Genomic DNA, 16810 nt, shown 5'->3' with positions numbered 1-16810 from the left:
CACGAAGACTCTGGACATGAATTCCCAGAGGTTCAAACTTCCTTTCCGCCCCTCCCATTCCTACTGTAACAACTGCTCTGACGCTCTGGAAGACTAGAAGCTCAAAGACAAAAGCAGAAGAATCTTGCTTTATAACATATCCTGAATAAAAGCTTTCCAGGTTTCAGTATTTCACTCTGTTAAAACTGTGCCTTAATAAAAAAAAGTATATATATATATATATATATATATATATATATTATTTATAAAGTAGCGGTTATGTTTTAGTGAACTCTGGTGACCTGTATTTTCCTTCCCACACTCCAAATGCAATTTTACTCTCCATGTGCCTCAATATTTTTCTTTGTACCTATGAATCTCAGGAGAGTTTGAAGATTGAAGAGATAACATAATGTTGGTAAAGTATTCTAAGCATTGAAGAGTTACAATAAGTATATAGATGGCACAGGAGTCATGATAATAGTAGGAAATTCAGTTCTTTCTCTGAGAAACATGCCTCAGAGTATAAAATTTTGTGATAGATTCTCAGCAATAGTAGTAATAGTTATAATTTATTGAGAACTTACTATATACTAGGCGTATTGAATTCTATTTTTTCAGTATGTTTTGAAAAGAAACCCATGAGGCTGAAACACGCTTTTCAGATGAAGATGCTGAGGTTGTGAGGAAAAGGTTGAGTAACCTGCCTAAGGTTCTCTGCCTCCGAATCCCATGCTCTTACCCTCCATGTTGTATAGCCCTTTTGCGATGGCTGTTCTTCATGCCGACTGCATGCCCCAGCTTGCGCTTAACACTTTATAACATTAGCATATTTAACCCTCCCAATCAACCTTATGAGAGGCAGGTATTGATTTTGTTTTGGTTTATTGTTCTATTTTATCTGTGAGGCGTTTTTATCTAGTACAGTCACATAGCAATTAATTGACAGTAATTAATTCTCCTACCTAGTTTAAGGGTTGTTTCCTCTAGGAGGTCTTCCTGGAGCCTACGTCTAGGTATGTCCGCTGTCCCCTTCTCTCAGAACACCTGCTGTGTAATATCTGTCTTCTGACTACCCAGCAAGCCCCATTGAACCTGACATACCATTGACGGCTGGGATCTCATTCCCTGGCACGTAGTAGGCACTCAACAAATCTCTCTTGCACACATATGGAAGGAGTGAATGGTCCTGAATCTCGTTTGCCTGAAGCCCTGGCCACACCCCCCCGTTTCTGTGTTTGTTTTCATCTCTACTCCCTTCAGCCCCATTCTGTCTCTGCTCCTGGAAGTATGTACTCAGGGTGCTCTCTCCAACTGCTTTGGGGATGACCTAATCTGATCCCCTGCTAGATACAAGCCCCTTGAGTACGTAACAGTGTACATATTTGTTGGGTTGAAGCAAATTGATGCCATAACTCAGTCTTAAGAAGGTTTATTTCACAAGGGTCACAAGAATTGAATCAAAGGGCTGCTTCAGAAGTTTCTTTTCTGCTAAATTGCAAATCCAAACTTGGCTGAGACCTGCTAGACCTGCTAGAATGGGCCAATTTAAAATAAGCTCCTGGTTCGATCCTGCTCCTGGGGAAGAGGAACCTGCCTTTCAGGCTTCCCTCACAGTACCCTCAGGCTGAGGAGGAAGATCAAGGAAAAGGCTGGCTCTCCTTTCAGTGTGGATGTTCCTGGCTGCCATGGTGTTGATAATAGAGCAGGAACTGAGAGCTCAGGTGCTGGACTTGACCTGTGTGGGTTCAAGTCTTCTACTACTCACTGACGCTTAGGTACATGAGGCCTCAGTTTCCTCATCTGTAGAACCTTGTGGATTTTTGTGAAGCGTAATTCACTGGACATATGTAAAGCACGTGGCAGGGTGCCTGGCACAGTATAATTACTCAGTAAATGGTAGCTATTATTTTTATTATAATATTTTATATCTAAATAGTAGTTGATGTCTGTAGGACATTTTCACAGAGCGTATTGTAGTAGACGGGTAGGTAGTCCCTGGGAAGCCTACATAGATGGTCTTCTTTTGTAAATAGAGAGAACACATAAATCTAGTATCATTTTTGATAGTATAGTTCTTGGTCTTAAATCTCCTTTTTTTCTTCAGAAGAATCTATAGGACTCTAGAAACAGAAGATAGAAAAGCTGATGGGGCAACAATCTCTTCTCTCTCTGGCATGGGGTTCCTCCTTAGGCTCTATTTCCAGGGTTGTTTCAGTTACAGTTAAAATTCCCTTCAGCATTGAGTCTCCCAGCACATTTCTCCGGAAGCTATTCTTTTAACATATTGCCATTAGGATTTTTTTCTTGATATAAAACCTGAATTTTCCTTTGCTTAATTTAATCCCTCTTCACATACACCTCGGACCTCTTTAAATAATTCTTTTCCCTCCTTGCCATTTGCACCTTTCAGTTACTTGTAGAGAGTTGTCATAGCTCCCTTTGGACCTAATCCTATCACTGTAACTCATGTTGGGCAAGCTGTACATTTTGTATTAGTCTATGGACATAGTCTAAGAATGCTCTCTTGATGGAATAAAGGCAGTTCTCCCATGGTATTATCCAAACCTTATCATCAATAACAGCTACTAAATGTGAAACAAAGGAAGTGACTTTTTTTGAGAAAACAAAGAAGGTAATGAATAGGAAGATGTTATTTACCTTTTTATATTATTCTTATCAATTATGAGAGCGTGTCTTGTCATAAGTAATGTAATGTGTAGCTGTCTTTATTGAATCTATAACCTGTATATATAAAGGGTAGTACTACCTGAATAGCCCCAAATGCCCAATAAACCAAAAGGAATTCTTCGTTTTTAAATGTGAATGTGTGTGTATGTATCTAATATTCTGAGAAAACTAAATTCAAGAGAAAATGGAAAATTGATGTGCTTAACTCATCATAATGGGGTAGGAACCTCTAAGTCTCTAGGCCATGACTCTTCAGAAGCATCTTCCTGATTAGAAGAGATATAAATAATTTTGAAATATACATTTCATCATCTGTAAGCATCTCTGACAAGTTGGAAAGTGTTTTCCAGAGAGAAGGAGATTCTGTAACCACTGCCGCTGGGTCAGCATGTAGTAATTTTCTAGGAAACCTTCCTATTGGCTTTGGGGGCTCCATGTAGTCACTGGCAGGCAAAAGAAAGCAGAAAATATCACTTGTGAATGAATTTCCGATGCTCAGGCAGTTAGCCTTCCACTTGGAGACAGTTATAGAATTTTAGAACTTCACAACCAGAAAACAGTATAGAAATCTAGTCCCTCCTGAATTTACCAAAAAAGGAAACTAAAGTTCAAACAGAAAGTGATGCATTTAACATCACGTAGGAAATTGCAAGCAGATATATTGTTTGAGCCCAGGCAGCCTTTCCTCGTCATCCAGAGGTCTCACTACTAAAACTCACTCACAGCTTGATATTCACATTCAACTTAAAAGCCCATCATGACAAGTCAATTGAACAATGCACTGGAATGGATATCAACTAAATGTTCTTTTTTAAAATAGATCTTTTTAATCATTATAAGATTTGAGCTAAATGAAAGGACTTAGCTATCACTTAAATGGATTATCAATTCTATTTTCCTCAAGGCAGCAGAAGTTCCTAAAACAATGAGTCTGTCATATTTACCCTGCCAATTAACCCCCCACACTTCCAATGAGCGACTGTAACTTTCCTCTCTAGCCTCATTTCCTATTTGTCTTTTCCCATTTGTGTGTCTTTCCTTGTGCTTTTTACTTCATCCAGAATGTTCCCTTCCTTTAACTCTATCTGTGGTGCCATTAGGAAAGTATGTTTCCCATGACCTTCTTCTGAACTCATCCCAATGTCTCGCTCAGTGTTTCTGGAGCATTTGACCACTTGTCTTTCTCTGAGACTCTTAATACCTTGCTCTGCCATTAGTGAACTCAATTCTCTTCCTTTGGCTACATGCACCTTTTTATTTTCCACCCAACGCTGTTCTCCTTCCTACCTCTGCTCTTGTCATTCTTCCTTGGATTACCCCATCTCCTTACAAAGGGCTGCAGAGTAGGAGCCTTTTCAGCATCTAGTCTCTAGGATCCTTTTCCTACACTTTGCCCTCGTAGTGAGCTTCTTTTCAATTCTTAAGAGTAGAATCAGAAACTCTACTTCTGTCACAAGCCCATCTGAAGTGCTCCATTCTGAATGCGGCTATACGCCAACCAACCAAAGTCTCTCCCTTCTTTGAATCTCCACTGTGCTCCTTTTAAGGCACATATATTTTTCTTTGCATCATAGTTGGGTATAGTTTTTAACTCTGATAAACTAAAAAAAATTCTTTTAATTGTGGTAAAGTGTACATAACAAAATTTTACCATCATAACCACTTTAAGCATACAGGTCAATGGGGTTAAGTACATTCACACTGTAGTGCAAACAATTTCCAGAATACTTTTCATCTTGTAAAACTGAAACTGAATACCCATTGAACGATAGCACCCCCCCCCCATTCCTTCCTGCCCTAATCCCTTGGCAACCACCCTTCTACTTTCTGTGTCTATGGATTTGACCACTCTAGGTACCTCATATGAGTGGAATCATGCGATATTTGTACTTTTGTGACAGGCTTGTTTCACTTAGCATAAGGTCCTCAAGGTTCATCCATGCTGTAGCATATGACAGGATTTCCTTCTTTTTAAAGGCTAAATTATATTTTTGCACTGTCATATGTTTTACACCATTATATGTTTACACTACATTTTTTGATCCATTCATCTGTTGATGGACATTTAGGTTACTTCCACCTCTTGGCTGTTGTGAATAATACTTCATGGAACATAGGGGTGCAAATATCTTTTTGAGACGCTGCATTCAGTTCTTTTAAGTATATGCCCAGAAGTGGCGTTGCTAGATTATATAGTTAACTTTACTAAATTTTGAGCTCATGCTGTATTATGAGCCTTCAGGGCGAGAACTGGGTCATTTTCATCTTTGTATCTTCTGAGCATCTATCACAGTGCCTTGTACATAGTAGGCATTCAGCATGTGTTTGTTGAATGAGTCAATGAAGGCACAAAGCAAATGTTTCCTGGTATTGAACGTGAATGGCTTGTATAGATTAAAATATTTACTAGGTTTATATCAGAAATCAAATAGCAGCAAAAGAGTATATAGAAAAATACATTCCGTTACTAAAATATCTGCAAAAATGAGAGCCAAGAGCAGTGTATAGATTCTTATGTAGTGATTATATTGGTAGTTTTGTGATAGGCGGTTGCAATTTTCTACAAATTTGAAGAAAAATTGTTAAACTTTCCACCTTCCTTTTTACTCTGTATGTAACGTATAAAGAGCTATAACCCATTAACTACTAGAATTCACAACTGCTTCCAGAATAGTGAAAGTAGCTGTTACAAAAATAATTGTAAAATGTAAAGTAATCACAAACAGGTTCATGCTCTGTGTAATGATCAGATAACTTGAGTAAAAGCAGCAATTACGTGTTCCTGGACCACAGTGGAGGTGGAAAACAAGAAAAGCGTACACCATGGCTGCGTATTATTAACAAAGCAACACTTTATATTTACTTTGCACTTAAAAGTTTGAAGGATCTGGCTAACAGAAATACACAATACCTATGCTTTGGAATACATTAAAATTGCACATACTGTAAGACAAATTGCTGTTTTATAGACTTGCCGCCATGTAGTAAATTTGTACTTCTGGTTTAATTCATAATAAATTTGCATAACATTTACTGGGCGTTTTCATTGTGCTAGTTCATTCCTTTCAACCTCTTTCTTAGGGGTGGTACCACTCCATTATGTAAGTCCAAGGGTCTACATATGAAAAGAAAGAGGGGGTAGGGAAGAAATCCAGGGACAAAGGTCTGTAATCAAACAAGCTCCAAAATCCCCAGCAGAAAACAGTGGGTATCAATTAAGATTCAGAGAAAAGTTCATTTTTACAGTGGGCTACAAGTATGTATAACAGGTGCATTCCCATTTCTTATGCTTTGTTCTTTCTTTGGTGTCTATGAGAGCTTCAAACTCAGATCCATTGCTTGAGGGTGTAGAGGAAGATGGGAAACTGGAACCCACATTCTTTATTATTCCATATTCATTTAGATTGGGTTTATAGAGAATACCTTGATTTGAACGTAAATTATCAGGGAGAAAAACCTGTAAATCAACCACAACTACAAATCCACCAGCATTTGCCAAGAAGAAACTTAATTGGTTTTAAAAGATATTAGGCTATAGGGAAGTAAGAATTTGATTAAAAATAAAAATTATGGACAACTATCCTGGATGATAGCTGATGGATATATTGCTATTTTATTACTCGGGAACATTTTTCTACGTGATTGATTTTGTTTGGCCCTATCAAAATAGGATTGAAATACATTAATTTAGGTGGTGTACATGTTTGTCTTTAAGGCAAAATAAGCAATACCAGTGCTTACATTATTTCTGCTGCGTTTCCATTGCTTCATTGATTTTGTTGCATGGTGCAGACAGCCCATACCGTCCCACAGTTGTTCCCCACTGTCCATATCTGCTGGAGAAATAGATGTAGGGCCTAGCACCCAGACTGACAAGCATCAATTACTATTATGGGACTTTAGGCAAAAAACTTAATTCCTCTGGGCTGAAACACAGTGTGCTGGACAAGTTGATTTCTGATACTGCTTCTAGCTGTAAAGTTCTACTTTTCTCTGTGATAGTATCATACCATGTTAATGGATTCCTGGACTACCACACAGTCAAAGTAACTAAAGAGTGAAACAAGGATTTGAGTTCATGTCATGTGTGAAAATTATCCAAAGGGAAATGTAAGGTGCTTGCAAATAGTTCCTGCACACATCTGCTATTGAACACTTTGAAGGTCTAGTCCAAGCCAGTACTGTGCTGTGCAGGGAACTTGATACTGATTTCTACTTATATCTGTATTTCTCCAGAGGATCTAAGCAAATTATATGGTGATCATTTCTTATTAGCCACATATTTTATGATCCAAAATGCTGGATCTCATTTAACTTTGACTTATGACAGCTCCATTGTATAGTAACAAACATGTTTTTCTTTGAAGCCAAAATCTAAACAGAAACATGCCTTTCCACCATAATATATAGTGTCTTTTCTTTCAAACAAAAGCAAATATACACACATCTTTGAGCACCTTATTTTTGAAATAGATCAGATAGAGTAAATATACTCAATTTGGCTACACTGAAGATAAAATTAGTGTATGTCACAAAAATGGTAGGTCTAATGCTTTTAAAACCCAGTTGTTTCCCCAAATTTTCCTGAATACGATAGGCTTCTTTCAAGATCAGTAATGTCTCAAGAATTTGGCAGTGCTAAGAAATAGAAATACAGTGATAATTTATACTTCAGATGTTAGGGGCCCTGGTACCCAGTCAGAAAGGGCTTATGCCAGGGACCAGCATAGCAATTTGTAGAAATACAGCTTCTTGGAATTATTGGGTTCAAAAGGAAAATTCTTTTCTGACTTTTTGTAAGTGTTTTTCTGTTATCATAAGAGGCGTATGGATTTGATTTATGAACAAGTACTGATGTAAATAATAAAATAATAAAATGGCATGTCAGCAAGGGATAAAGACTTACTTAGGGAAGTTAAAGTGAAATTAAATAACTCCTGAGTCCTCTTATAGAAGTGCGTCTTGTTCTCAGTTCAAGCACAGTTGAATGGCAGTCTACACTGTGTTGAGAAAGTTGGTTTGTCTTGTGGATAAGGTTTTTATAAATACTTAAAATGGAATCAGCACACACCCTTTTACCCAGGCTGTTTTTTGTTTATCCTTGCAACATAATTTGAAAGCTCTGCTCTACTGTTTAAGCCAGCACGGGCACTTGCACAGCATTTAAAACTCAGATATAAAGCATTTCCAGCACTTTATGATGCACTTTGGGGTTTGAAGTTAATGTGAATGTCAGGCCAAAGTGGGGAGAACTTTATAAGACACTGCATAAGAAACTCCTATGCCATTTGCTATGAGATGAGAGTAAAGAAAGGAGGACATAGAAAAAAAGCAATTTTGTTTTCTTCAAACGTGTCCAGGGAAAATACCTAGTCTTACAGACAGAGATGACTGGAAGGTGTGCAACTGATTTTTTAGTATATAGTATTTTATAATCCAGATTGCTTTGTTCAAGAAAATAAAAATATTGGTAAATAAGTTGCAATGTAGTCCTCTGTATTTTTCCGTGAAGTATTAGGCCTTTGTATAATATGTGCATAATTTTTGTGAATCAGAACCTGAATCATAAATAAAATGTTAATTTGTAGACACATTTAACTGTGGAGCAGATGGAAAAATAGGAATGTGTTAGAAAGCTAGGTATTTGGAGAAGCTAATGAAGTTAATTGGTCTCATTTGACTACCTTATTTTCCCAAACCCCCTAAAGACTGGGCTTTTTTATTTCTTTAATTAAAAATGAGTTTGGTATGTTAATATTATAACCTTTCATTTTTTCCTAGTTTTCTATATAAATGTCTTATTTATAGAACCACCCTTAGGAATCCAGTATTAGTAAGAACATTAGTAAACTGGGAGCAGTAAGAAGGGTGCTAATGCTTTACAAAAGCTATTAGCCACATACATTGGGATAATATGTGCTTTTACACCTTATTATTACTTCCCTGTCCTGTTTTCTTTTGATTATATGGAGAAAGACCTATTTTCCTCTAGCCTGAAAACGGTACAAGTAAAAATACATAAAATAGTGATTGTTGAGCAGAATTTAATTTTTAAATGTCAGTACTTGAGCATATTTTGATTGGTTAAATTACATGGTAAACTCCCATTGAGTTCATATCAACAGTGTGAAATCAGAGAAATCACAGCCCTGAGCTAATCAATACCATGTGTGTAGACAATTTTCCCCAAATTATTCTTTGTATAAGGAAAAGTTAAAAAGCAAAATATTTAGCTATTCACCAAAGAGTACTTTTTAATTAGAGCTTTATGTTTTGGCTGCCACTTTGGAACATATAGTGAATATTGAATGTATTGTTGTATATTGCAAAGGATTCTGGGACGTTGTTTCTCTAATGTCATCACTAACATATTGCATTTGTATTGATTGTCTATGATTTCTGTATATGGATGATTGAGTTTGAGCAAACTACTTAGGGTTTCAAAGGATTTGGATAATGTTACACTGTAGGATTGGAAATCTCTTTGAATATTATATCGCAAAGGGACACAGACATAGTTTCAGTACATTTATTAGGCCCTTACTGTAGAAATAGAAACAATAAGCCATCTTTTTTAAGTTAAGAGATCTTGGAAGGGGCAACTCTAATAAATCTTGGGTTTAAGAAGAGTGGTACGTTCTGCAGTGCCGAAGTTGTTTATTCATCTGGAATGTATTAGAATCTTGATTAATAAGAAAACATCTGCAGTTTTACATAAAAAGCAGAGCGGGCAGTTTGGCAAAAAGGAATGGAAAGGGAGAAGGAAAAGCCAGTTCCATCAAAGGCTATCGTTTCTTTCTGAGCAAGAAATGTTACTCCTAATAGTACAGAAGAAACTGAAATTCTCCCCTGCAAAACTGCAACATGGAATTAAAATCTGTAGATTTGAGAACAGATAGGTCTGTTAGACACCTGCTGTTAGACAGCTACATCCAAAATGATATTATATTTGTCATCCTCCTTCTAGAAGATCCAGGAGAAGAAAAAAGAAAACTCAGTTATTTAATTGTTTGGTTTACATGACATCAAACATATAGATATTTGCAAATCTAAAATTTAACATTTCATAGAATGTATTTTTACATTTAATACATTTTTCAAACTTTTCACTTAAGAATCGCTTATCCTCACAATCATTTTTACCCAAATGGAAATACATGATTTCTGCATAAGATACCTTAAATTTCAAGATGGCCAAACAATTCCTATTGGAATAGGGCATGGAAGTTATGGTGTTTGGAAATCAAACATGAAAATCAAAATCAAAGCATGTAAAATTTGTATAATTCACACATGAACAGCATGATTTCCTGAATGCCAGGGCATTTTACAAAAGGCAATGATAAGATCAAAGCTCACTATTTGGAAGATAAAACATTTGGCGGCTAGTTTCTGAAGAATCTGGCACCACACAGATATTAATTCCTAAGTCCAATAGGTAAAAGATGGTTACAGTCTTTGCTGAAGGCAGAAATTCATGCATATAGCAATCATTCTTATGAGAATAAAAGAAAAAATTCTGACCAATTGAAAATAACGACAGTTTTGAAGAAGAAGGACCCCAAACAAGGAAAAATAGTTTACTTAAGATCTATTCTGCAGTAGAATGTGGCAAACAAATCTCTCATGATAATTTATATATCTGGTATTGGACACTTGTTGAAAGCTGAAGGATGACTGTTTTTGGCCACTCAGTCACAGACAGCTAAATAATATACAATAGATTTTAGAAGAAACTAGCTTAGTAGGAAAAAGTGTTAATGGATTATATAACTAAAGGAGGAAGGGAAAAATGAAAAATGATGGAAGGATGAAATTCCTTAACAGTCATTAGCAGACTTAAATGTATGTTGTTAATGTTAGAATATAGTTTGTTTCTTAATTTAATTATCAGCCTTCACTCCCTCCCCAAGTGTAATATTTCAGTCAATTTTAGGCCCAATCTAATTCTTTTATTTTAGCAAAGGCAGCAGAGATAAAAGCAAAGAAATGTGGTATCATAAATATTTCTTCTTAGTATGTGGGAGAGGGTTGTTAATACATGATAGTACAGTGCTATAAAACAAGGGTGGCAAACTTTTACTGTAAAAGTCAACATAGTAAATATTTTGGGTTCTGTGGGCCAGAGGATGTCTATCACAAGCAGTCGACTCTGCTGTAAGGAGCAACTCATGCTCAATACGTAAATGGATGATCATGGCTGTGTTCCAATAAAACTTTATTTGCAGAAACGTGCATTTAGCTTGCAAGCCTAGTTTGCCAACCCTTCCTAAAATATATTAGTTAAGCATTTAGTAGGTCTTCAATAAGTGTTAGGTGATTATAATAATGCTCAGTACTTGAAGTTTAAAAAGTACATACTTGTAACCTTATTCATATAAGAGAGAAGAAAATTTGTGGACATATGCCAATGACTACAGGGTCTTACATGTTTACTTACATGTTTGCATAATGACTAATTATTGGACTAAGTAAATGGGAGAGATGTGTAAAGGGTTATACAAAGTTCTTTATTTAGATAAAGCTAGAAAAGTACACAGAGTAAAGGGATTGTTGTGAATATCAGTCTAACTTTCCAATAATCTACGCTAATTCAGATTATTTAGGAAACCATAAGGTTGTCTTTCCCTAAAAGTCCAGATAGAAGAATTTCACATTTTAAAACTGCTCCTACATAATTGATAACATCATAATATCCATTCTTTATTACAAAGACTTTTCCAGGAGAGCCAGGACATAAAGGAACATTAATACAGAATTGTTCTTGTTTCAATATTGTTGTTCTTCCTAGATTCTGTTCCATTGGCATGTAATGTAGTATCTCAGGTTCAAAGGTGTTGTTGCTGACCTAGCATCAGTAGGACATATATGTGAAGCTCTTTTTTATAGGGATGGCTACTTGGTTCAAATCTAACCAACTAGAGTCTTTTTTTTACCTCCCTTTGAGATGTGTGTGTGTGGTATGTGCAGTTTCAACATAGCTGGCTTTAATTAGAAAGGCAGTCTGAACCACTGGGATGGAGTACAGTTGTTTCTTACATATGGGGTTCAAAACTAGGATCTTATCCTAATAATCTTCTTGCAAACAGTTGGCACTAACCAGCCATGTAGGGACAGTATTGGGATAAAAGGTAGGGAATTAGGAGAAATAGACATCACAGGAATTTCTCCTTCACTCGTCATACGTAATTAGTCGCCAAATCTTTTGGATCTCGCTTTCTAAACAAGTGAGTATATCCCCTCCTCTGTATCACCACTGCTAACTCCTGTAGTTTAGGTTTTCATCTCTCACCTGAGCCATTGCTGTAGCCTCATAACTGCACTTCCTGTCTGTAGCCTTCATCCAGTCCTTCCCAGTCTGGAGTGCTCTGAGGGAATCCCGTCTCTGCTATTGAAATCCTTTAACAGCTCTCTGTGCCTGCAAAGAAACTCAGAGCCCTTAGCTTGATAGGCAAGTCTGTCATGAGTGGGATCCTGACTCTGTGTGTAGCAGTGTCTTCTGCCACTTCCTCCCACAAACTCTGTGTTCTAGTCTAGATCTTGGCTGCCTGTTAGCATCCCCTAGGAAACTTACAAAAGAACAAAAAATGAAAAAACTGATATAAACTTCATCCCCAGCCCAAAGTAGTTAACATTTCAGGGAGTAGGTTTCAAGCATCAATATTTTTTAAAAGACCTCCAGGTGATTTGAATGCACAACCAAGTCTGAGTTCTTCTACCTAGTCATTTGACACCAGTGTCTGTTCCCTGATCACGTGATTTTTGCTTTTGTACAAACAATTCTTTCTGCCTGGAATGACCAGTTCCCTTTTCTATACCTGGAAAACTCCTGGTTATTTTTTAAGATTCAGCTCAATACATCCTTAGGTGGCCTGTCCATATCCTCCAAGATGTAGTTGGTGCTTCTTCCATGGAGCTCCTGCAGCAGTTCTGTAGAGGCTTCTATTACATTCCTGATTCCATTGTGTTGTAATCAGATATTTACATGTGTGCCTCCCCCATTCTTTAGTCAGTAGACTGTTCAGTGTAATAGTTCAGTATCTTGGTCAACTTTGTATCTCCTGTACCAGGTACAGAGTCTCACCCATAAATAGATACTCAGGATATCATTCTGAGTTTATGAATGGATCAGAAGTGTAAGATTGAGGTGGTAGGCGGGACACATCTGAAAATTTATTCACTAGTTCATTTAGTGGGCCTCAAAGTTATCTTTTTGCCAATGGAAATTAGGTAAAAAGAAGAACTAGTCCAAGAATTAGTGAGCCTTGTTAAATAGGAGAGTACATAGAATGAGCAGCCCTGTGGAAACCCTTCCCTGGGATGGCAAACAGAATAAGGTCATGTGACCACAGCCACAGTAAAGGATATGGTCAAGACTTTGGGCAAGAGAGGTGACAAAGGGGAGAGAGAAAACATCAATGATAATTGAACAGAATCCTCTCTTAGGTGGGAAAAGAAAATCAATGCTCATGTTGAACTCACTCTAAGGTAACATGCTAGTAAGGAATAAGACTGAGAAATTCAACAGAAATCAAAACATTCCTTTAAGAGATGCTACATGATGGTGCCAAGAAGACTCATGCAAATGACATAAGCTCCAAGCAATAACTGAAGCTTCAAAAGAAGATGGAACCAAATAACTTTTATTTAATTACTATAGTGTTAACAGTAGTAGCTATGTTCAGGAGCTTTGATAAATCTTTGCCTATATCAACAATATAAAATATAGCCAACATATTAGCTGGCGAAAAGAAAGAAAATAGGATAGAGCAAGAAATAAATCAAGAGAATAATTATTGTCTATTTTAGAAAGTTAATCTACCCCTATAATTGGCGGTGGTGTTATATTCTACATATTCATACTGAGGAACCTTATATATTATGAATATTCACAAAATATGAACATGGTGTAGTAGCTTTTAAGTAACAAACTCATTTAATAGTTGTTTTAAAATCTTTTTCATAAAGAGCACAAGACTTTTTAAAATATATGTACATTTTAAATGGTTTTGTACATATTTATCCAAAGCCAAGTGTGGGTAGAGATCTCATTTTGTATGCTTTTATATCCAAGTGCCCAGAAAAGTGCCTGTTTGGTGAATGAATGGGTGAAAGTATAAATGACTAGACTTGAATGAGGTAAGAAAACAATTGCGACTGTTTTGCCTCAAATAAGCCACCTTCTGGCCGGTCTTTCATCATCTACCTGGCTGCAAAATGAGTGGATGAAGCTTAGACTAAAAAGCACGTTAGTTCAAAGATACATTATCAGGGAATTATGCACTATAAAAAGTATTCATTGATGACCCACGATAAAATTAATGGAATTGAAAAAATTCTCTTTTCAGGAGAGACATGCTGAGACTGAACAACTTTCCATAAATGAGATCAATGAAATCAATGAAAATTTGCTAGAGCAAAGTTGATTCATTTGCTTTCTGCAGTTTTCAAAACCACTGAAAGTTTATTTCATCAGTTGTTCGTTTGGAATCTTCACTTATTTTTCAATGGAACAGTGCAGTAAATGGGGATTAGGTTCTTGGGCTAGCCTATTCTCTCTTTTTTTTTTTAACATATGAGATTTGTAGTAAATGGTCACAGCGTACAGCTAGACAGTTTGTCAGTTTCACAAAGGTCCCCAACAACAGGGTGAAGGGACAGAAATCCAGCAGTGTTTGCAGTCATCCAGTGGAAGGGACATTTTTTTCTAGTTCCTCAATAAGGAGGGTACTTTTTGGAGTTTATCCTCTTGGAGGGGATTGCCTTTTGCAGTTCTCATAAAGGTGCTTCCGGTTTGTATTAGAGACTGCTCATACCTGAACAATGAGTCGAACAATAAGCTGTAAGCAGTATTTAGATGGGAATTTGAATTCTGAGTCTTCGTTAAGGAAACCAGACTCACATTTCTCTGGGATTCAATGCAGGCGCAGGGACTCTTGGTTCCTTTTCCTACATGGGCACTGGGAGTATAGCCTTCCCTGGCTCCTCTGGAATAGTAAGAAGTGTAAGAGTCTGGGAGCTCCTCTTGGGACCAGGAGTTTGAGCACCATGGCTTCTGTCCCAGAGGGTGGCTGAGTAGGAGCTGTGGAAGTTAGAGTCTCTGTGAAGGCTTAGGCTTCCTGAAACGTCAGTGTTGGTATGGAGCAAGTAGCTGTAAGTGCACAGGCTCTTACAGGAACTCTGGTCTTTGGAAGTGGGGGCGATAGAGCAGAGTGAGCGTGTGTGCATGCATGCATGTATAAGCATGCACGCTCTCACGTGTGTGTGAGAGCTTCTCCGGGGAAGCTGTCAGCAGGAGGACTTCTACACTGGCAGAGTAAATGCCGTGGCGAGGTACCCTGGAGGGGACTCTGGAGATCAGGGCGGGTATTGCTCCCTCTAGTCACCATGTTGGGAGGAAGGGAGACTTGTAGTTTCAAGTGTAGTTTCTCAGTGGGCTGCGGTGAGGACTCCCACCACTGGTGGAGAGTGAGGAGGTGAAGGTGCTGGTCGTTCATTCGTCCACATCATGTAAAAGTTTGGCATTTTAAAGTCAATGAATTTCTACAGGTGAACAATAGATTCTTATCATCATAGACCTGAGTTTTAAAATGCTATAAATCAATATGCTCTGTTTTCATTTGTTCTTTCTTAGTTCTTTGGTACCGAGAAAGCCAAAAGAGGACAAATAAATCCTCAGTTTCACATTGTGATGAAGTTCTTCAAACGTCGGAAGACCAAGTCATATTAATTAGAACCCATTTCAATAATTAAAAAAAAAATTGGGGAAACAAGACACTTGGAGCTCACTTGGATGTGTGATGTAGTAACAGTATTAATCAGTTGAATAAGCTACATTAATCAGTACTGCCTTGAAGTGAAATTATTAATCAGCTTGATGATCTAAGCAGTCGTCTGAGGAAATGAGTTTGTCTTAGAATTTGAAAAGTGATAATGGAAAAGTTAGAAAGAGCAAGCAAAAGAAATACTCATGTTAGTTCATTTATTTCAAAACCAGATTTTCTGCTGATAGAGAATGACTCTTTGATATGCTTTGATATGTAGTACTGAACAAATAACTACCCCTCTTAATCGTGTCCTTCTTTCTATATCTAGAGACAAAGCTGTATGTAAATGTGCCAGTGGCAGGGAAGAACTACCTCAGGCTGTCTCCTTTGCCCTTTCCCTGGGGAACAAAATTGGTATCCTCTGGAGACTAATGAATAGCATATAAGCTGAGACCATATGCAACATAAGTAGGCTTAAGTCGAGGCAAGACCATCATTGTATTTTGGCTATTTCAGCCAAACAAGAGGAGAGCAAGAACAAATTCAAACCAGTCTTTGGCCACTGTGAAGCTAAAAAGATGGTTGGTTTGATAGAAATTTTCTGGTTTCCACAGATAATGTGGAAACTCAACCATACAAGAAAACTGAGATTGTCCCATCGTGATGAAACGTCCCTAAATCTACATGTAGTCTCCACATCATCAACAGAAATTCTATGGGGAAGGCAGATTTGGGAATAGAAGATGGCGGTCAGGGAATGTTGCAAAAGAAATGTTTTCAGAAATTCTCCAAGTGATGATTATATCAACAATGGATTTAGGGCCCTTTTGTGGAAGAAAACAAAAATCTACTGAGAGCATATTGTAGATGATGGTATAGGGTATTTGAGGCATAGTCCCAGCAGAGTATGTCTCCTTTTACTTGAGTCTAATTGGAGGTCCTCCTGCCTCTCACAAGCTGGCACCTGGATGGCTTTGCACCAGGTTTTCAGTTGGTCGCCTCCCACCATCTCCACTCAGATATGTTATTTGTATTCATAGAATAGGGCAAGCATTAACCACAGCGTAGGGTCAAACCTGTAGCTCAACAATGAGAAGAACCAAGGAACAAAAATTGTAAAGTAGGTCTTATTCTTCTCCCAATTCTAGCATCCATCATGGCAGACTTTAAATCAGGCATCTAAATCATTGACTCCTCCCCAGTAAGAAAGAAAATTATGAATTAAACTTATTTTGCATGAAAAAATTAAAGAATGTATTCATAGATAAAGCAAACAAAAATAGGATGTAGCTCGTATACTAGTCCTGAAGATTGGGGTTTGCTATTTTAGGTCGGAGTTGGTATTTTAGAGTCAACAACAAAATCTTTGAGTC

At 37.3% G+C, this 16810-nt stretch overlaps 1 protein-coding gene and 1 long non-coding RNA gene across 9 annotated transcripts in view; one reads left to right on the top strand and one right to left on the bottom strand.

Annotated features, from left to right (window-relative positions):
- ZNF521 (zinc finger protein 521) overlaps positions 1–16810 on the top strand; it is a 273454-nt gene that overhangs the window by 81588 nt on the left and 175056 nt on the right. The gene's annotated exons all lie outside the window — the stretch shown is intronic.
- LOC139084517 (uncharacterized) lies at positions 9186–12603 on the bottom strand. Its single transcript, XR_011541955.1, has 2 exons — positions 12489–12603; positions 9186–12088 (listed from the first exon to the last, which is right to left on the bottom strand). It is a non-coding gene; the product is annotated as an uncharacterized lncRNA (long non-coding RNA).

The sequence above is a fragment of the Equus przewalskii genome, chromosome 7, assembly GCF_037783145.1.
Source record: "Equus przewalskii isolate Varuska chromosome 7, EquPr2, whole genome shotgun sequence".
Taxonomy (NCBI): domain Eukaryota; kingdom Metazoa; phylum Chordata; class Mammalia; order Perissodactyla; family Equidae; genus Equus; species Equus przewalskii.
Note: the sequence above shows the minus strand (reverse complement) of the source record. Positions and strands in the feature narration are given on the sequence as shown.